Source organism: Macaca thibetana, chromosome 3 (genome assembly GCF_024542745.1).
Source record: "Macaca thibetana thibetana isolate TM-01 chromosome 3, ASM2454274v1, whole genome shotgun sequence".
NCBI classification, from domain to species: Eukaryota; Metazoa; Chordata; class Mammalia; order Primates; family Cercopithecidae; genus Macaca; species Macaca thibetana.
Window position 1 is genome coordinate 165526482 of NC_065580.1, and position 21662 is coordinate 165548143.

General features: G+C 43.7%; 2 protein-coding genes across 29 annotated transcripts in view; one reads left to right on the top strand and one right to left on the bottom strand.

Annotated features, from left to right (window-relative positions):
* SOD1 (superoxide dismutase 1) overlaps positions 1-21662 on the bottom strand; it is a 1049346-nt gene that overhangs the window by 284438 nt on the left and 743246 nt on the right. Inside the window, exon 1 of one of the 24 annotated variants that reach the window (XM_050786075.1) lies at positions 21415-21425. The exons of the other annotated variants lie outside the window; for them this stretch is intronic. The gene's annotated coding sequence lies outside the window, so the exon portion shown is untranslated. Of the gene's footprint in view, positions 1-21414; positions 21426-21662 lie in introns of those variants that run through there. 24 annotated transcript variants of the gene reach the window in all.
* TIAM1 (TIAM Rac1 associated GEF 1) overlaps positions 1-21662 on the top strand; it is a 1375699-nt gene that overhangs the window by 173180 nt on the left and 1180857 nt on the right. The window lies entirely within an intron of this gene.

The window sequence follows — 21662 nt, forward strand, 5'->3', positions numbered from 1 at the left end:
AGATAAAGCTCAGGACGTCAAAAACACCCTGGACACCAAGGCAGAAACCAAGGACCCTCCGCAGGCAAATAAGCACCCAGCATCCATTCCGGCTGTCAATGCCCCTGTATCTTGTAGTTATTCTTTTAATAATAACAAAAGCCGTTTATGGATTCCATCTAGAAGGAAAACCTTGTTTCGGTCACCTCTCTCTGGCTGTTACTTTCCTTCCACCTTCTCCCTCCCTAGAATGTGTGTGCCTGGCCTATCCTCCCTGGGCCATAGCTGTGGCGCATGTTGCACACGTGCACAGGCACAAGGATGTCTTTGGGTCCCTTGCCCTGCAGTTTCCAGGGGTCTCTGCTCCAAGTTCCCGAGCAGGCCCCTCAGGGAGAAATAGCCTCACATGGAATATGGATGTCTCAGCGGCCCGTCTGGAAGGGCTGCGGCAGTTCCCCCATGTCTCCAGGTAGCCACTTACCTCTTGAGCTTAGACACCTTTGCACATGGTTGCATTTCTTTAGTCAACTGTGGGTCTTTCAGTGTGGGTTTGATTTTGCTTTTGCTTTTCTAGGTGAGATTTCCCAACTGCATCCTCAGAAGCTCTGGGCATGCCAGAGGACCCCCAGAACCAAGAAGGGAGGGTGAGTGGGTCTCCATTCCCTGAGAAGCCAGGGGCAGAGTGGGATGGGGGAGACCAGGAGCAGAGTTGAGCATCACAGAAGCCAACACAGGTCTCTGTTTAGCACCTGTGCCAGGGCTGCGGGCCCAGGGAAACAGCCCCATTTCATCACAACCCCTCTCAGGGCCTCAAGACGGCTGGCGCGGGCTGCTGGCAGGAGAGAGATGTCCTGTCCCTGGCGGCCACTCCACAGAGCATACCCCAGCATCTGCCACTGCCTTTGCCCTTGCTTTGACCTTGAAGTTAACTCTCTTAGAGTCTAACTTTGGTTCATTTCTGCATAGATACAATAGAAGATTTATTTGTTAAAAATGTTTATTATATATAACATATTAATATCAGTATAAATAACATTAATATACCATCAATTAATGTATCAATATATAAATAAATTAATATAATACCAATTAATATATAATTATATAATATATAATTAATATATATAATATATAAATATATATTAAACATTTTAATTTTAAATCAAATATTAAAAATATATTATATATACATATTTGTTCATAAGATTTATGTTTTAAACAGCTGGTAGAGTACCTTTTTTTTTTTTTTTTTTTTTTTTTAAATCTTCCAGTGCAGTATATTTTTTAAAGCACAAAATTGGTGCCAAGACTGGGTGAGGAATATACATTTCCCTCTTATTATTTTGTAGTTTTGGGACCTTACCTGTAAGACTCTTAAAGATTTTCCTCCCTCCTATTTCAGGGTGGGTCACATTCTGGTGAATGTTTCACTTGTACAGATCCTAGCTTATTGCCTTGACCCAGCCATCCCCACAGACACTGGGTGACTCTCTGGCTCTCCATGTGTCTCCCACCCCAAAATGCTTTGGGACCCTCGACCCCACCCTTCTTTTGTGCCAGCCGTGTTGCTTGTATGGTTTTGAAACTCCCATTCTATTTTATGATGGTTGATTATAATTATTAACCTAATAAAGTTTGTTTTTAAAAAATCTGTGTCTGTCTGTAAAGAACTCACTATTGAAAGGACAGCATTGCCTGGTCAAATGGTGAAACCCTGTCTCTACTAAAACTACAAAAAATTAGCCAGGCATGGTGGCAGGTGCTTTAATCCCAGCTGCTTGTGAGGCTAAGGCAGGAGAATCGCTTGAACCTGGGAGGCAGAGGTTGCAGTGAACCTAGATCACGCCATTGCTTTTCAGCCTGGGCAACAAGAGTGAAACTCTGTCTCAAAAAAAAAAAAAAAAAGACAGCATGAAGCCATGTGGAATCTGTTCCTATGACCCAAACACCTCCCGCTAGCCCCCATCTCCAACTGTGGGGATTCCATTTCAACAAAAGATTTAGAGGGGACAGCATTCAAATCATGTCAGTGTGTGTGTGCTTGTGTGGGTGTGAGGTTACTTTACCTAGTCCTGATGTCATGGGCTTAATGTGCTGCTAATACATTTTTAAATACACATTGAAAAATAATTATAACTATAAAGATTAAACATGGTTTTCCATGTACCACTAAAAACGGTTTCCTGTTCCATTAGTGGTATGTGTAGCGCTTGTGTGCAACCCTCTTGGGTCTCCACTCACAGCTCTTGACCTATTTGTGGGACTTAAGGTAAGATATTTGTGGATTCTGGTTTTTAAATTTAAAGCAAACTCAAGCTGTATGATCCTGAAGTATAAGAGACGATACAGAATAATTCAAGGAGGTTGGGAAAGCTTTCTTTCTTTTGTTTTTTAGAAACAGGTCTTGCTTTGTCACCCAGGCTGGAGTGCAGTGGTGCGATCATAGCTCACTATAGCCTCAAACTACTGTGCTCAAGCAATTCTCCCATCTCAGCTTCCTGAGTAGCTGGGACTACTAATGTGTGCCACCATGCTAGCTAATTAAAAAAAAGAAAGATTTTTTTTTTTTTTGTAGAGATGGGGTCTTGCCATGTTGCCCGGGCTGGTTTTGACCTCTTGACTGCAAGCAATTCTTCTGCTTTGGCCTCCCAGGAAAAACATTTTTAATTTGGGTCCCTTCCCCCTTGATCTTTGACATTCCTTTTTTCATTTGATGGTGTGTTTGCTTGAATACTTCTAGTTCCAAGGCCTCTTCAGATGTTATATATTTCCTTGAGTATCTTAATTGCCTTATTCGTTCATTAAACTTACGAGGTGCCCAGTGCCCTGCTTGAGACTGGAAGCGCATCTCTGAACACCGCAGGATATGTGGCCCCAGAGTGCGTTACAAGAATATGGTCATCAGCCAGCAAATGTCTTCACCTGCTCTACTTAGATTTTAGCAATTTGCATTGCTCCTGAGGTGCTCGATTGCATATGATAATTTCAACACAGCAGGTCCCAGCAGATAGAGGAGCAGCTGTCACATCAAGAAACCTGTCCATTGGCCCAGATTGTTCTGATGATTTGCAGCATAACCTTGGAAGCGCCGTTTCATTTTCCATTCCAGGTTTTCACTCTGGAAAGTGGAGAATAACAGCAAATGAAGCTGGTCTTAAAGAAATCAGGTGCCCCACGTACTGTAATGAGCTCTGCTTTTCATTTCTCATGCCTGCCTTATTGACATGGACATGTCCTGTTGGTGTGTAACCTTATGTAGTAGATAGATACAAGCTATGAAGATACACATATGCAGTGTGATACCTGCAGTGTGATGTAGATACAGGAGGTTTTCTTTCCGAAGGCATATCAGGAATTGTCCCTGGAAATGACAGCCTGAAAGAGATAGGTGTGCAGTGTTGGTGGACAAGGCCGGTATCAGTTTGGTGAATCTGTGAAAGCCCATTTTGAGCCTGTTTGTAAGGCTGAGTGAAAGAACTGTTGAAGTGTGAAGAGGTGCCTGGGAAAGGACTCAACCTGCCAACTTTTGAGTTCCTGGGGAGTGGGATGTAGCCTAGGGTCGGGCACATAATAGGTGTTCACTGAACATCATTTTGCACAATTCTTGTAATACTTAGTGGCCCCTGTCTCTGAGAGAATCACTGTATGTTTAGATCGTGACAGGGCTGGGATTAAAAGCGTTACTCTTTTAAGTATTCTGAATTTATGAAACTATTATGTTTTACACTTTTTTTTTTTGAGAAGGAGTCTCGCTTTGTTGCCCAGTGTGGATTGCAGTGGCACAATCTCCGCCCACTGCAACCTCCGCCTCTTGGGTCCAAGTGATTCTCCTGCCTCAGCCTCCCGAGTAGCTGGAATTACAGGCGCCCACCACCACGCTAGGCTAATTTTCATAATTTTAGTAGAGACGGGGTTTCACCTTGTTGGCCAGGCTGGTGTCAAACTCTTGACCTCAGGTGATCTGCCCTTTTTGGCCTCCCAAAGTGCTGGGGTTACAAGTGTAAGCCACCATGCCTGGCCTATGTTTTACACTTTTAAAAGATACTGATAATATTCAGACATCTAGTTTAAACATAAGTGCATAATGGTAATTCGCCAAGGTGAAATTGATTACTTTTCCATATTGAAGGCACAAAAGCGTATTTCTTGAACCAATAATGTCACGTCGGTGGTTCTTTTACACTAGAATCACATGCTTTCATTAATTTTTTTAGTTTGTTGCCATGTCTTTTGTAGCAAAGACCTTGACTTTTGTGATCTCATTTAAAATATCACCAATTGACTGACATGTTAAAAAAATCTGTTTATAAACTGTCAAAAGATAAAGCATAGGTACTTCAATCCTCTCATTCAGTGTGCTACATCCGTCTCATTAATTGCCTTTTCAGAGAGCAATGTCATTGGAGGTAATCAGTCTTTTGGAAAAAAAAAACCAGACCAAAGAGTTGTCAGGAGGTTGTTTGGCTCTGAGATAATTCATTTCTTGCTTTCTTTCATAAGATACATAGGAATGTGGTAGCTAATGATCAGAAATGTGGAAATTGGAAATTGAAATTTATGTACTTGATCCTTGTACCTTGGTCAAAATATACAATCAATCTCTCTGCTTTTCATTTTCTTCTACCTTTATGTTCTAGACAGGGCGTAAATCTCAAGTCATGCCTTTTGTCACCTATGATTTTAGCCAATGGTTTCTACATTACCTTGTGGTTTTTCATACGGATATACAGTGTGCTGATAATCGTTGAAACATCTAGCCCCGGGGTCTCTGGTGTTTGGATAAGAGTTAGCAAAAGCATATTGCATGGGAGACGTGCTTATCATTTTGTTCCTTTCCTTCCCTCTTTTCATTCTCTAATTCAAGAATTTCCGCTTGACCCAGTTTAAATGTCTTCTGCACAAATCTCTCCTCATAATGCTTTATTGGTCTTTGTCTTAGGCAGTTTGAACTGCTGTAAAGAAATACCACAAACAGGGCAGCTTAATCCACAAACTTATTTCTCACAGTTCTGAAGGTGAGGAAGTCCAAGACCAAGGTCGCTGCTGATTGGGTTCCTGGTTTGAAGACAGTCTCCTCTCTCTCTCTATCCTAACATGGCAGAGAGAGAGGATCTCTCTAGTCTGTTCTTTTTGTTTTTTATTTTTGAGACAGGGTCTTACTCTGTCACCCAGACTGGAGTGCAGTGGTGTGATCATGACTCACTGCAGCCTCGACCTCCCAGCCTCAGGTGATCCTCCCACCACAACCCCCCAAGTAGTTGGGACTACAGGTGTGCACCACCATGTCTGGCTATTTTTTGTTTTCTTTGAGACAGAGTCTCACTCTGTTGCCCAGGCTGGAGTGCAGTGGCATGATCTCAGCTTACTGCAACTTCCACCTCCCACCTTCCATTCAAGTGATTCCTGTGCCTCAGCCTCTCGAGTAGCTGGGAGTACAGGCATGTACCATCATGCCCAGCTACGTTTTGTATTTTTAGTAGAGGTAGGGATTCACCATGTTGACCAGGCTGGTCTCAAACTCCTGGGCTCAAGTGATCCACCTGCCTCGGCCTCCCAAAGTGCTAGGATTACAGGTGTGAGCCACTGTGCCCGGCTGCTGCCTGGCTAATTTTTTTCTATTTTTTGTAGAGGTGGGGTTTCAGCATGTTGTCTAGGCTGGTAGTGTCTCTTCTTATAAGAGCATCAATACCATTCACGAGGACTCTACTCATGCCTAATCACCCTGCAAAGGCTCCACCTCCAAATACATCACCTTGGGGATTAGAATTTCAACATACGGATTTTTGGGGGACACAAATGTTCAGTCCATAGCATTCTTATTATTGCAGCACTAAACAGCTTGGTGTAATAATCTAATCGAAGGAAGGGGCTGTATTATCTGTGTCTTCTAGCAAGGTTTAGTATATTGCACACAAGTACTTGGTTTTGTTGTTGTTATTTATTTACTTATAAAGTTACTGTTTGAGTGCTGCACTGTGTCAGGTACTCACTCATCGGTGAAAGAAGCACTATTATTTTCCTCATCTTACATATAGAGAAGCTGGGGCTTGGAGGAGGATCCAAGGTCATTCAACATGTGAGTGAAGGGGTTGGGACTTAAACCTAGTTTCATTCCAAAGCCCCTGTCCCTAACCAATCTGGTACAATGCAAATTATATGGAATTAACTATATAAACTGCCTTATGAACGTTGTGGATATGTTAAATTTAGGATTTTGACCCACATTTTAATGAACTAAAAAAACTAGGGTATTGAGTCTATTCCTTTTCTCTTTTTTTTTTTTTTTTTTTTTTTTGAGACGGAGTCTCGCTCTGTCGCCCAGGCTGGAGTGCAGTGGCCGGATCTCAGCTCACTGCAAGCTCCGCCTCCCGGGTTCACGCCATTCTCCTGCCTCAGCCTCCCGAGTAGCTGGGACTACAGGCACCCACCACCTCGCCCGGCTAGTTTTTTGTAGTGCAGTGAGCCAAGATCGTGCCACTGCACTCCAGCTTGGGCGACAGAGCGAGACTCCATCTCAGTTAAAAAACAAAACAAAACAAAATAGTATTTGCACAAAATCTATGCACGTTCTCCAGTATATTATAAGCAATCTCTAGATTGCTTATAATACCTGATGCTATGTAAATAGTTGTTATACTGTATTGTTTAGGGAATAGTGACAAGCAAAACAAGCCTGTACATATGCAGTACAGATACGATACAACCATCTGTTTTTTCTTTTTAAAAACATTTTGGATCTGCAGTTGGTGGAACCCAGGGATACAGAACCCATGGATACCGAAGGCCAACTCCCTTGGCCGGATTGTGTGGCAGCAAGTATAAGTGGGAAAAAGATGGACTTCGGGGAATCAGGGAAGCCAAGGAGAAGTGAGAGTACAATGGTTGAAAGCCTTGAGGGTTAAGATAACAAAATGCCCTTCGGAGAGCAGGGATCCTTGCGGATTTGAAGCAGGCTGGAACGGACCAAAGAAAGTTAATTACTGAATCAGCATCACACTGGCAGGACAGACTGCCCGATACCTTAATAGTAATTTGCAAGGTACCTTATGTGGGACACTCACTTTTTCTACCAGAATAGTTTCTATGTTAGATAGGACTCCTGTTTGCAAATAACATACATCAAGCCAAGATCATGTGAATTTTTTTTAAAGGAGGTTGGTGTTAGTATTTTATGAAGACACAAGGTGCCTCCTGGCCAACATGAGCAGTAATGTTGTCTGTCCCGGGATTGTGCTGATGGTGAGGCCCCCGAGGATTCTGGGTTCTGTGGCTCTTTTGGCTCATCTTGTTTCTGCTTATTTATGTCATTCTCTCTCCTGCAGCTTTTAATGACTTTTAAAAAATTTTTTTTGAGACGGAGTTTCACTCTTGTTGCCCAGGCTGGAGTGCAACAGCGCGATCTCAGCTTACCGCAACCTCCACCTCCCGGGTTCAAGCCATTCTCCGGCCTCAGCCTCCCAAATAGCTGGGATTACAGGCATGTACCACCGTGCCCGGCTAATTTTGTATTTTTAATAGAGATGGGGTTTCTCCATGTTGGTCAGGCTGGACTTGAACTCCCGTCTTCATGTGATCTGCCCGCCTCGGCCTCCCAAAGTGCTGGGATTATAGGCATAAGCCACTGAGCCCAGCCCACTTTTTCTTTTTTTTCCTTATTCCTGAATGGACACAGCCAAAAATGTGTCTGCTGACTATTTCTGAACTGGATATCGCATCTGGATGGGAGACGTGGTATCCAAGAAGACCCCTGCAGGATCTTCGGTGCGACGTCTAAATACCCTTAGTAGCCCAGGATGGCAGACAGAAACCTGCCAGATAACCTTTAAAAAGCAGGAATGTGATGTCCTGTACAGTTTGGGGACAATCAGATGAAAAGAATAAATTGTTGTACATATACAGAAGGTTTGGCTTGGCATCAGTGTCTGTCAGAGGCGTGATGTGGTCACTGCAGATGAATGAGCCCGCTCTTGGGCTAAAGGGAGCATAGTGTCCTGATCCCACTGAATTTTCAGGAGGGCACTCCAGCCCTTGAGGACTATAGCCAGCTCCATGGTCAGCGTTTTAAGGAAGACCTTGAGTGAGTGGAGTAGTCACACGAGCAGAACCAAAATGGTGACAGGAAACCCTGCCAAGAATAGCAGCTTACCCGGAGGAGGAAGCAATAAGGGAAGACAGGCCCACTTTCTTCTGTTATTTGAAGGTTACCATACAGAAATGATAGAGAATTGGTCAGAGTTTCTCCAGCAGATGGGAGTTGTAGAAAGGCATCTCTTAAATCTATCTTAAAAAAAAAAAAAAAAGTTTCAGCCGGGTGCAGTGGCTTACACCTGTACTTGTAGCACTTTGGGAAGCTGAGGCGGGCGGATCACTTGAGGTCAGGAGTTCGAGACCAGCCGGGCATGGTGGCATCCACCTGTTATTCCAGCTACTTGTGAGGCTGAGGCAGGAGAATCGCTGGAACCCGGGAGGCAGAAGTTGCAGTGAGCTGAGATCGCGCCACTGCACCCCAGCCCGGATGACAGAGGGAGACTCTGATTCAAAAAATAAAATAAAATAAAATAAAAATTCCTATCTCAGAAGCGGAGCAAGGAGTTACCTAACTAGATTGGAGCTCCAACACTTACCATTCATCCAGGATATTATAGAATGTATTCTAGATTTCCTCTGCACTTTTAAGACCAGTTCAACATGACATTAGTCCGCATGTAGGCGTTGAGTATGGAAAAGGTTCTTTGATTTGAGGTCGATTTCACAGTTTTGCCATCCCTCCATCACCCACAAGTCCTTTCGATTGGCATCTCCTCCTCCCTCTGCTGTGCGTGTGTTTGGGGGAACACTAACTAATTTTGATGGTAGCCTAAGCAAAATGCAATTAGGGAAATCTCGTGCCAAACACGCATCTGTGCCAATGTTTGCCTTCATTAGCGTGCATAATCAGGAGTTTGCTTTAAACACTGTATGTCTTTTCCTGTGGAAACATGAAACAGAGAGGGTGCAGAGGGAGACCTGGGTACCCTGCATACCGTGGAGTGTGAGGAAGTGAGCCCAGTAGCCCGGGACAGCACCTGTAGTTTGGGGAGAATCATGTTCTTAGTGATTGGTGTTATGGTCAGAGACTGAGATGCATATATCAGGGATGGTGTGTGAGTGTGCGCACGTGTACATGCGTGTGAGTGTACACACCCATTCATGCTACCCATTTTAGCTCTACGTGGAGAAGCACAATTAAGGACATGGAGAACCAGATATCTCAGAAAACAAAGGGTAAAATGTGGCGGTATTGTTTATGAAACACTTGAAGGATATACGTAGCAATTTGACAACGGACTTATTTTCTTCTCTTTTTTTTTTTTTTTTTTTTTTTGAGGTGGAGTCATGCTCTGTCCAGGCTGGAGTGCAGTGGTGCAATCTCAGCTTACTGCAACCTCTGCCTCCTGGGTTCCAGTGATTCTCCTGCCTCAGCCTCCCAAGTAACTGGGATTATAGGTGCCCACCATCACGCCTGGCTGATTTTTGTATTTTTAGTAGAAACAGGGTTTCACCATGTTGGTCAGGCTGGTCTTGAACTCCTGACCTTGTGATCCTCCTGCCTCAGCCTCCCAATGTGCTGGGATTACACGCGTGAGCCACTGCACCCAGCCTTTTTTCTACTCTTAATAAAAAGGTTTGCATATAGTAAAAAAAAGAGAAACTCAGCTTCACTTTCCAATTCATGGGTTTTTTTTGGTGGCACAGGGTGTGTGGGTTTCTATTTAGTGCCTGGCTTTTTTGATATGAGGAGATGAGCATACCTTATAAAAACATACATCTTCACATGTGTGATAAAAATAAAGTTGTTGATTTTTCCTTTTCTATATACGAATGATCACGGTGGGAAGTTTGAAAAAACAGAAAAGGTGGAAGAAGGGGAAAATAATTGTTATTTACTTACCACTGAAAGTGATTCTGATAGTTTTGGTATTTTGCCCATTCTTTAGTCTTTATTACTTGAACATACACTACACATGTATATGTGTATACTACATGGAGATATATACATATTCATGCACATAATGCATGTACATTTTTGTACCCACACACCACATATACCTAGATGTAGATGACTTTGCTCTGTTAGTGTTTGTTAGAATGTTGGTGGTAATTGGAAATTACTTTTTTTTTTCTATTAAACAGTGACTTTCTGATATTTTATTTATCTGAAATGTTGGTGAAGGCCAACCCCATACTGGATGTTTCTTAGAATATTATTTAGTAGTAAAGAATAAAGAGCCAAAATGAAGAGTTCAAAAGTGGGCATATTTCTCTGCTGTGTGTATAAAACATACAGAGAATTCTAGTGTAAGGTCAAGAATCTGAGTCACTGTGTCTAATGTAAAGACCAGAAATTTCACCCTTTCTCTGCCATTTCTTGCTAAATTTCTCTCTGTCTTCCCCTCAGCACTGAACCTATGCCAAACTTCATTTTTAGTGGTTGAAAATAGAAATTTAATCTGTTTTTAAAGGAGGGCATTATCTGTTTAAAATAATGTAATGACCCAGAGGAATAACGAATATTTGTTTTTCTTTTATAAACATATTCCAAATTTATCAGTTGGCTGGTTGTTGCTTTGGTCCTAGAAGTTGAATAAATAAATTCTGGGAACCAAGTCTTATCCCATATTGCCTTGGGACAGTCTGTCCCCCTGCTGGGAACCTGATGTTTTCCTTCACTTTGATGGGATGAACTTCTTTGCAGGAGCAGCGTCATGGGCGGGAACCCAGAGCAAGTGTCAGCTTGCCCCAGGGAGTCTTGGGTTTCACAGCCCCTCCTGTTCCTGTCCATCTCTTTCTTTCACCCTGAGATCCAGGTCAATTTGAGGAGTCAGGGAGGGAGGATAGCTGATCCTTTAGTCCTGAGTGCTGGATTCTAGTGGATGTGTGAAGCTGCTGAAGTTCCCTAGATGGTATCAATGATGTAAAAGAAGAGCGTTCCAATGGGCATTTGGAGGGACGGATGCAGAATATTCCATATATGTAGGTATATGAGGTGGGAGAAAGAAACGGAGCCGGGGGAAGTTTGGGAAGAAATCGTCAAAGCTATAGGAGGGAAACTTGGATGCTGTAGCGGATATTTTTTGATAGTTTGCCCAGTGGTGGTTTCCCATCCTCTTCTTAGCAGCACCCAGTATCTGTTTTATGGGAGCACCCCCTGCCCGCTGCACACCAGCCATGCCATTTGGGAGGAATGGGTTCCATACTTGGTGTTGGCATTCTTCACAGTGCCAAGCACTGAGCGAGCTGGGCCTGGAACTTACATGGAATTTTCTATAATTGGTACAGAATTTAAATGAGAGGCTTCCCCAACAAGGGCATGGCTGGTGGTTTCAGGGGCTACCTAGACACCAAGGAGGGGAAAGGCCATTTAGAGTGACAGATGTGGTGGTGGTGGGGGTGGGGCTTCTGGTGACCTTGGCTGGGACTGTGCTTGAGCGAGAAGAGAGGATGCTGCCGCTTCCAGAGGAAGCTGTTGTAGATGATGGCGGCTTTGAGGACATGGGAGGAGTGGGGAGAGGAAGAGGGAACGACCAGATAAGAGGGATTTTGATTTAAATGATGGGGGAGAAGGAAGTATATTTATGTAGATGCGTGGCTAGATTTGATCATTTTCTTGCATTAGTTATCTCTAGTTTCTTCTGCTCATCAGCTTTCTCTTTAACTCAGCATCTCCCTGAATGGGCTTATTACTCTCCTCTCATCTCTAGTACTCCCTTGAAAGAAAAAAATTCCAGACACCCTCCTGCCTCTCTTTCTGTTTCTTCCCTGTTCTTTTCTGCTGTCTCTTGTATCCTAGTGCTTTGCACAGTACCTGCCATATGTTAGGTGCTCAAGACATATTTGTTATATGAGCATGATATGGTTTGGCTTATAAAAAAGTCTCATGAGATCTGATGGGTTTATCAGGGGTTTCCGCTTTTGCTTCTCTCTCATTTTTCTCTCACTGCCATGTAAGAAGTGCTTTTTGCTTCCTGCCATGATTCTGAGGCCTCGCCAGCCATGTGGAACTGTAAGTCCAATTAAACCTCTTTTTGTTTCCAGTTTTGGGTATGTCTTTATCAGCAGTGTGAAAACAGACTAATACAGAGCAAAAGAAAGGAGGTTTTATGACAGGGTCTCATCCTGTATCCCAAGCTGGAGTGCAGTGGTGCAGTCTCACCTCACTGCAACCTCTGCCTCCCGGGCTCAAGTGATCCTCCTGCTTCAGCCTCCTGAGTAGCTGGGGGACCACAGGCATGTGCCACCATGCCCAGCTAATTTTTGTGTTTGTTTTTATTTTTGGTAGAGAAGGAATTTCTTTTTTTTTTTTCTTTTTTCTTCCTTTTTTTTTTTTTTTTTTGAGACGGAGTTTCGCTCTTGTTGCCTAGGCTGGACTGCAATGGTGCAATCTTGGCTCACTGCAACCTCTGCCTCCTGGGTTCAAGTGATTCTCCTGCCTCACCCTCCCGAGTAGCTGCTGTTACAGGCAAGTGCCACCACGCCTGGCTAATTTTGTATTTTTAGTAGAGATGGGGTTTCTTCATGTTGGTCAGGCTGGTCTCAAACTCCCAACCTCAGGTGATCTGCCTGCCTTGGCCTCTCAAAGTGCTAGGATTACAGGCGTGAACCACCACACCACTGAGTTGGCCAGGCTGGTCTCAAGTGATTCTCCTGACTCGGCCTTCCAATGTGCTGGGGGATTACAGGTGTAAGCCACCTACCCAGCCAGTTTTGTATCTTTTATATCATGTTGGTACATAACCTCTCTAGTGACCTAGTTTTTCAAACCCTGCCCCCACCCCTACCCTCCCCTGCCCCTTCCCATCCACATCTTCTCTTCACCTCTGTGGCCACTGTCTCAGTTTCAGCTTTGGCCTTGTCTTGCCAGACTGATTTCTGTGGCTCCTCTCCCACTGCTCTCATGGTTCTCAGGTTCTGGCTGAGCCGGGGTTGGCCACAGATATCCCCCTAAGGCTCCAAAGCCTCCATCTTTCCTCCTGGGCACTGAGTTCAAACCTTCTCAGCTTACAGTGGTGGTGAGCAATTATGAGCTATAACCCGTTCATTTGTAGACTAATTAATGTGATAGAACCTGTGACCACTGGCCCAGAAGGAGCTCCTCGAGCCCAGTTTTTGACGCCCAGAAAACTGGGGAACCTCAGCCAAGTGATTGCTATGGTGCCTATAGACCTTGGATGGCAAAATCTGATGTTTTCCTACTTTTTTAATGGGAGAAAAGAGTTGCTAACTTAAAGCCCATCAGAAGTGAGGAGAAAGGTGATGGGATGTGCCAGCCCATGAGGTGGAACTAGAGGAAAATGAACCTTCCGTGTTGGACGGAGCTGGGAGTATTACGTGTACTCCGCTGTCCAAACTCATACTGCCTCAGGGTTGCTTTAATTTCTCTTCTTTCGGCTTGTCTGCCGTTGAATTAATTAAATTTCAAGAATAGTCTATTGTTAACTGGGTGAGTTCACTTTGGGAAGAACCCATGTTCACCGAGGGTGGGCTCGGCAAACATGGCGGCCACTACATGACGTTGAGAATTTCCTTTGACTCAGCCGAACTGAAGGGGTGAATGAGTCTGAGAGCTGTTATGAAGAGCCTAGGATCTAAAAGAGTCTTCAGAGAACCTGAGGAGTTAGAAAGACTTTCCTGTCCTTCCTCTTACTTGTCTTCTTGCCTAATGAGAAGTAATTGTACAAGTGAGGAGCATCAGCTAGGTGCTAGGAGAACTCATCAAGAGTCATTCCTCTTACAGTGGTCCATTAAACAGGAATATCAGGACCCAAGTGGTTCAACCCTTCGTTCTTTTTAAGGTTGAAAATCTATCTTTTTCTAGAGAAATGTTGCTCTTGTTCCATAATCATACTGGAAAAGTATTTTGCAGGGAGTAAAAACGTGCAAGAACAAATTGTCATCCAGTAACTCTGGGATGTGTATAGGAGCTGTCAGCGCTCCATCTCACATTACATTTTCGTTCCCATCCCTTCCTCCAGAGACCCCTTGGAAAGTGGTGGGGTAAATTACTCAACCTCCCTTGGCTTGAGTCTCATTGTAAAATGAGGAGTAAGGTACTAAATGAGCTCTCAGCCCCCTTCCTGCCTTTGCATTCTGGGAGTCTGTGGAGCAAGACAGGAGCCAGTCCTGTTGCCTGAATGATAAGGAGAGTTGGCAGAACCGGCCAGAGGTCTTCAAGCCAAATAAACTTCAGAAACTCTGGGGTTTTCTTTTGCAGTCTGTTGACTACCCATATGTTTTGAATCACCGCTTTGTGTAATATAAACTAAAACTCTTCAAGTGCTTGAATTGAAGTTGTTGTCAGGAACTTTTGATTTCTGGTCAGAAAACAAAGCTCTAGGAGTCTGGGCTGAGAGAAGAACACAGTCATTCTGGAAAGTTTGTCCCTGGCGTTTGGCACTGAGTTGCTGCTCTGAAAAGCCCGGGATACTGGGGGCCAAACTCAAATCGCCGCAGACCAGGGAGGCCCCAGAAGTGTGTGGGTGCTGGGTCTGAGAGAGGGCGGCACAGTCTTCATTCCAGGGCTTGTTGCTATAGCCTACTGTTGCCAGATCTTCCTATTTTTTCAAGATTAGTTGGAAATCCTAATTTTTATGTGAAGTCTTCTTATTTTTAAATATTGGATCAAAAAGGAAACAACATTTTTTTAAACAGTCCACTGTCCAAACAAAATATGTCTGCAGGCCACACACACCCTCAGGCCACCCGGAGGTATAGTCTGGGCATATAGACTACAGTATGTCTTGTACATATTGCTTTTTGAAAACCTTTTTATTGCGGGTAATTTCAAACATTTACACATTGAGAGGATAGTATATAAACCCCCACAGAAACTCTCACATACTCATCACCCATCTTCGAGGAATATCAGCCTATGGCCAATCTACTTTGACCTCCAGTCACTACGCACATGCGTGTGCACACACACAAACACACCCACATACCCATACTGGATTGTCTGGATACAAATCACAGATACGCTCTCATTTCATCTGTATATACTGCTAAAGATAAGAACATAAAAAAGCCATATTGTTCCAGCCTCTGTCTGCGTTCAAAAAATAAAAAGAAAAGCCATATTGCCTATATATCGCAGTATTATCAAGCATATGGTCAGTTTTCAAACTTAACCTCTGTCTCATAATTTTTTAACAGCTTATCTTTTTGAATCGTGATCCGAATAACACCCATACATTGTGTCTTAGTCCATTCGGCTCCTACAACAAAGCACCCTAATCTGGGTAGCTTAGATACAACAGAAATTTATTTCTCATGGTTCTCGGGGATAGGAAGTCCAAAACCAAGGCAGATTCAGTGCCTGGTGAGGGCCTGCTTCGTGCTTCACAGACTACTGTCTTTTCACTGTGTCCTTACGTGGTGGAAGGGAAAGGGGTCTCTCTTAGGCCCCCTTTATAGGGACACCAATTATTTCCCAAAAGCCCTACCCCAGGCTGGAGTGCAGCGGTGCGATCTCAGCTCATTGCAGCCTCTGCCTCCCGGGTTCAAGTGATTCTTCTGCCTCAGCCTCCTGAGTAGTTGGGATTACAGGCGCCCGCCACCACGCCTGGCTAATTTTTGTATTAGTAGAGACGGAGTTTCACAATGTTGATCCAGCTGGTCTCAAATTCCTGACCTTGTGATCCACTCACCTTGGCCTCCTAACCCTTACTCTTCTTTTTTTTTTTTTTTTTTTTTTTTTTTTTTTTTTTTTTTTGAGACGGAGTCTTGCTCTGTCACCCAGGCTGGAGTGCAGTGGCCGGATCTCAGCTCACTGCAAGCTCCGCCTCCCGGGTTTACGCCATTCTCCTGCCTCAGCCTCCCGAGTAGCTGGGACTACAGGCGCCCGCCACCTCGCCCGGCTATTTTTTTTGTATTTTTTAGTAGAGACGGGGTTTCACCGTGTTAGCCGGGATCGTCTCTCGATCTCCTGACCTCGTGATCCGCCCGTCTCGGCCTCCCAAAGTGCTGGGATTACAGGCTTGAGCCACCGCGCCCGGCCTACTCTTCTTTTAAATGTATTTTTCCTTTTATTTTTAGTTGACATGTAATAATTGTACATATTTATGGGATACAGAGTGATGTTTTGATACATGTATACAATGTGTAATGATCAAATCAAAGTAATTAGCATATCCATCATTTCAGACATTTATTTTTTTTTTACATTGGGAACATTCAGAATCCTTTCTTCTAGCTTTTTGAAAATGTACAGTAAATTATTGTGAACTGTAGTCACCCTACAGTGGTATAGATCACTAGAACGTATTCCTGCCATCTAGCTGTAATTTTGTATCTGTTAAGTCTCCTTATCCTCCCTTCCCTCCTACCCTTCCCACAGTCTAATATTTCACCTTCTAATACCATTTTCTTGGAGGTTAGGATTTCAGCATATGAATCCGAAGGGCACATGGACATTGAGACCAAAGCACCTTGCAAATGATGCGTGGGTACCTTCAGTCTCAGGTAGCTTCCTCATTATCATCCCTTTCTTTCTTCTCTTTCCTCTTTACTTAGGAGTCCAAGTCCTTTGCTTTGTAAAGTATCTTACGTTCTGAAGTTTGCTGATTGCGTTATTATGGATTTGTTGAAAATTGACATGCTAATTAATATCTTTAGTTTTATACTAAAGAAGAGTCTAGATGCTTGTATTTTACCAGTTTTGCCATATTTTCCCCTGCTGCTACTCTATGTCGTTTATCATTATGAGCTGCTGTTTTACTGAGTTTTTCTCCTGTCGTTTTCCTCTTACAAATAAATAAAAGTATACTGGAGACGGTCAAATCTAAAGTCTTGTCGGCCTGTGCCTGCCTTTTGGGATCTGTTCATGAATCTATTTGAAGCTTGTACGCTTTCTTGAAATGCTTTTTTCTGCCTTGTGATGTGAAAGTTTGGTCGCTATTTTTAGCTTTTTATACTCCTGGCAGCAAATCCGAAGCCTACAGAATAATTTTGGATTGGGATATTTTGGATTTGAAGTCAACTGTGGCACTCTAATTAAAAATGTTATGCGTGTGGCTCAGCCAGCTCAAACGAATAATTTGTTGAGCTACAAACAGTAACAAATTGCAGAAGTGATTCACCTGGAGTTTGAGAAAAGGTTATTAAGAAAGCATAAAATAAATTATGATGGAGTATTAGAGCCCTTTTAAGAATGGGGCCTATGGAACAAAATAGGAAGTTATTAATATGTCTTAAATAGTTTCCCTTAAAAACCTTTGATGAAGTTAAAATAATTGGTGGACATCTTTTGTTAGGCTTGCCATCAAGTTGGTTTAAGTCCCTTTAACATCATATAAATAACTGAGTTTAAAATCAGAGAACGTGTTTTGAAATGAATTCTTTGAAAGTGAAACTTGGTGTGAAGTTTCCAGTTATACTGAGAAGCCTCTCATGAATACTCTAGAGTGATTATTTTTGGGTTCAGCTCATTGATCCATTGGAACTGAGCCTCAGATGTTTTTTAGATCTTCTTTTGTGGTCCATGAAGCAGTTTAGGGAAGATAAACACCCAGAAAAGTAATATTGATTACGTGATTCCAAATTAGATGTCATTTGAAGTTAAAATATTACAATTTAGTGGCCCATGAGGATGTGGAAAATATAATACCAACACACAAGAACAAATATGTGACAAATGGGAACAAGCCTGTTTAGGGCTATAATTAATAAAGGACAGAGTTACCCAAATGGCGAAGAAACGGAATGTTGATGCCTTCGCTAATAAACAGGTCTCTTGGTTGCCTGCTCTTTGGTCTCAGATAGAACACACGAGTCCTGTCAGAATTTCTGGATCCTCCTAAATGTGGTCTTTGGTAAGAAAAGAATAAAAACATTCTTGCCAAACTTATTAGGTAGGTAAGCTTGGGTTGAATACCAAGGTATACAAGTTCAGTTGCTATGGAGACTTCTTCACAAAGAGAAAAAGAATCCAAATGCCATTTAAAATGGAGAACTAGTGAATTCAAAAATGTACAGAATGAGGTTATTTTGGCCTGTTGGTCTGGGTACTTCTAGTCCCATTCTGTTGACTGGGAAACTACGTCTTGGTGCAAATCAAGCAAAGAGTTACTGATAGACCTACCTAGAGAAAGGCAATAGTGGTGTTCTTTAAGCTCTGTGTCCCCTTTGCTGTTCATAGGGCTTGCAACTGAAAGATACTGCTGGGGTGGGTGGGGATTGAGGGTGAACTAGGTGAGTTTCTCTGTTTGTGCCCTTCTTCTCTTCCTCCCTTCTTCTCTCCCTCCCTCCTTCCTTCTCTCCTTACTTCTTGCCTGCTTACCTGCCTGCCTGGCTTCCTGCCTGGGATTGCAATTATGTTTCTGGAGCTATTTTCTGGGACCCATCCAAATCTGAATACTCATTTCCATACAGATTCTCCTGTGGTTCTTTTTATTCCCTTTGTATATAGATTTGACCCTGGCATACATCTATTCAAGATTTCCAATAAAGTGTTAAACAGAGGCTGGGCATGGTGACTCATGCCTGTAAACCCAGCACTTCGGTAGGCTGAGGAGGGCGGATCACATGAAGTTAGGAGTTCAAGACCAGCCTGGCCAACGTGGCGAAACCCGGTCTCCATTGAAAGTAGAGAAAGTAGCCAGGTGTGGTGGCGCATGCCTGTAATTCCCGGCTACTTGGGAGGTTGAGGCAGGAGAATCGCTTGAACCTGGGATGTAGAGACAAGATCGTGCCACCGCACTCCAGCCTGGGTGACAGAGCAAGACTCTGGCTGAAAAAAGAAAGCCCCTGAGCATCCTCTTTTTAATAGTCTCTGCCTTCCTTGGAAACTTAAGTATTGCAAAGAAAGCCTGTAGGATATGGCTACACAGTCCTCATCATGAAGATGACATTGAGCTTTCTCCTGATGGATGGCCTGAGGGAGAGATGGATGGGAAGAAAAGGAACCAGTAGTGTGTTCATTGCCCATCAATTCCCAAACTCAGGAGCCAAAGGGTGACATGTTTTTCATTCTCTGCTAATGGATGGATATGTTTCTTTTCATTTGGGACATGCATATGTTAAGTAACATCTGTGTGGTCATGGCAAGAATAAGGTAACTGGTTTCCTGCCTTTTACAGTGTGACAAACTGAGAGTTGCTTTTGGCAAAGGGTGAAATCCAGCTTCAAGGTAATGAGTATGGTTTACTTCCTATGACCTCTTGTCAGCCATCCCAAGGGCATAGTATTCATGGCTGTGATATCAGATAGGGGATGCCTGGTATCAAGGTGGATCGCCCTTCATGTCAGACTTTTTTTTTTTTTTTTTTTTTGAGACAGAGTCTTGCTCTGTCTCCAGGCTGGAGTGCAGTGGCGCTATCTCGGCTCACTGCAACTTCCACATCCCATGTTAAGTGATTCTCCTGCCTCAGCCTCCTGAGTAGCTGGGACTACAGGCGCGGCTAATTTTTTTATTTTTTAGTAGAGACAGGGTTTCACCATGTTGGCCAGGATGACCTCGATCTCTTGACCTCATGATCTGCCTGCCTCAGTCTCCCAAACTGCTGGGATTATAGGCGTGAGCCTCCGTGCCTGGCCTCATGTCATGCTTTGACAGTGAAATCTTGTGGTTGTTGGGGAGTATGGTTTGATTCAGGGAATATCTCTCAAGCACCTGTTATATTACAGGTACTATGCCAAGTGCTGAAGATTTAGAAAGATGGGAGACACAGCCCGGGCATGGTGGCTCATGCCTGTAATCCCAGCACTTTGGGAGGCCGAGGCGGGCAGATCACGAGGTCAGGAGATCGAGACCATCCTGGCTCACATGGTATGAAACCCTGTCTCTACTAAAAAATACAAAAAATTTTGTATTTTTCCTGATCACTATCCTGAGTGACTGCCGTGTTTGAACACTAGATCTGGGGTCCTCGAATTCTGGCCTGAGGGACCAAATTGCACTGATTCTTGTAAGATCCTTGAACTAAAAATGTCTTTTACATTTTTAAGCAGCTGGGGGAAAAAGAAGAATAATTGGTGTCATGTGAAAATCATGTGAAATTCAGATTTCAGCATTCATGAATAAAGTTTTATTGGAACAAAGTCAGTTTCATTTACTTACTGTCTTTGGTTGCTTTTACATAACAAGGGCAGAGCTGAACAGTCACAATAGAGAGTATATGGCTCGCAAAGGGTAAAATATTTATCTGGTTCTTTAAAGAAACACTTTGCCCACTCTGGACTGTGCCATTACTCAGCAGTTATGGTGTGGTTGGCCTGTCCTCTGTCCTTCCTCCTCCATCAACACACACCCACTCAGTTGCAACTGCCACCATTCTTTATTCAGTCTGTCCGTTTGTCCATCCATCCATCCATCAGTCCATCCATCCGTCCATCCATGGTCCCTGGCCATCATGGTGTCAGCTGTTCCAAGATTTGTTAACAGAGAGTATAGAACTCTTATTATTAATGATTCCTATAGGTAGAGCTGCTCTTTCCTCTCCATCCGTGGCTGATATCTCCGTGCTTTCTCCATTCTACCGTCATGGGCTCAAACATAACCTCCTCCACTCCCCCACACCCGCTTCAGTTGCTGGGGTCATTCATTGGCTCCCTCTGCAGAGGCTTGAGTATAAGTGAGGTATTCAGCAGAGGTCTTTGGCGGGTTTCTCATCTGATCACAATCTTAGTTTGAGAAACGGAGCCTCATTCATTAAGCTGTAAGAGAACTCTCTACAAGCAATTTTATTTTTAAGTAGCCCTTTTGTTAACAAGTTTACTCCACTTGGGATGCTTTTTTTAGTTTTGGTGGCCCACAGAAATCTGAAACAGTGCAGTGCTGGGGCCTCTAATCTGTCTTTAGGAACGGGGGATACCGTGAAGTTCACCATGCAATTACTTAAGAAAGCTCCTGATGGCCGGGCGCGGTGGCTCAAGCCTGTAATCCCAGCACTTTGGGAGGCCGAGACGGGCGGATCACTAGGTCAGGAGATTGAGACCATCCTGGCTAACACGGTGAAACCCCGTCTCTACTAAAAACACAAAAAATTAGCCGGGCGAGGTGGCGGCGCCTGTGGTCCCAGCTACTCGGGAGGCTGAGGCAGGAGAATGGCGGGAACCCGGGAGGCGGAGCTTGCAGTGAGCTGAGATCTGGCCACTGCACTCCAGCCTGGGTGACAGAGCGAGACTCCGTCTCAAAAAAAAAAAAAAAAGAAAGCTCCTGGCTAGTGCTCCTGTGAATGTGTTTTTACCTTCCTGTAAAATGCTGAACTCACAGACTTTATTACTGGGATAATGGAGAAATGTATAAATTCAATGCAAGTGACACCAGCAAGCCTGCGTGTTGGGTAGAGATGTCCTGGGGCCGTTTTGTCCTGCACTTTTCTTCATGGGTGTTTCTTTCTTGAAATTGAACACCACTGATCTCTCTTTAAGCAAAATGCTTCAGCAAATATACAGGAAGAGCCCCCCCCTCCTTTTCTTCCTGTGGTTTCATTGCATGTTGTGTGGTTTCAGAGGTACTTCCTTGGGTTGCCCCCAGCCAACCAGAGTTTCCTCAGAACCAGAGAGCTTTCTTTTGGAAGAGCTCGAAGATTGTAATCTGGATGCTAGCAAAGCGTCTCCAGCTGCTCCATTTTTAATTCTTAATTTGGGAGTGATCAGCGGTTTCACAGAAGAGAGAAAAATCTAAGACATTCATCGTGTGATCATTC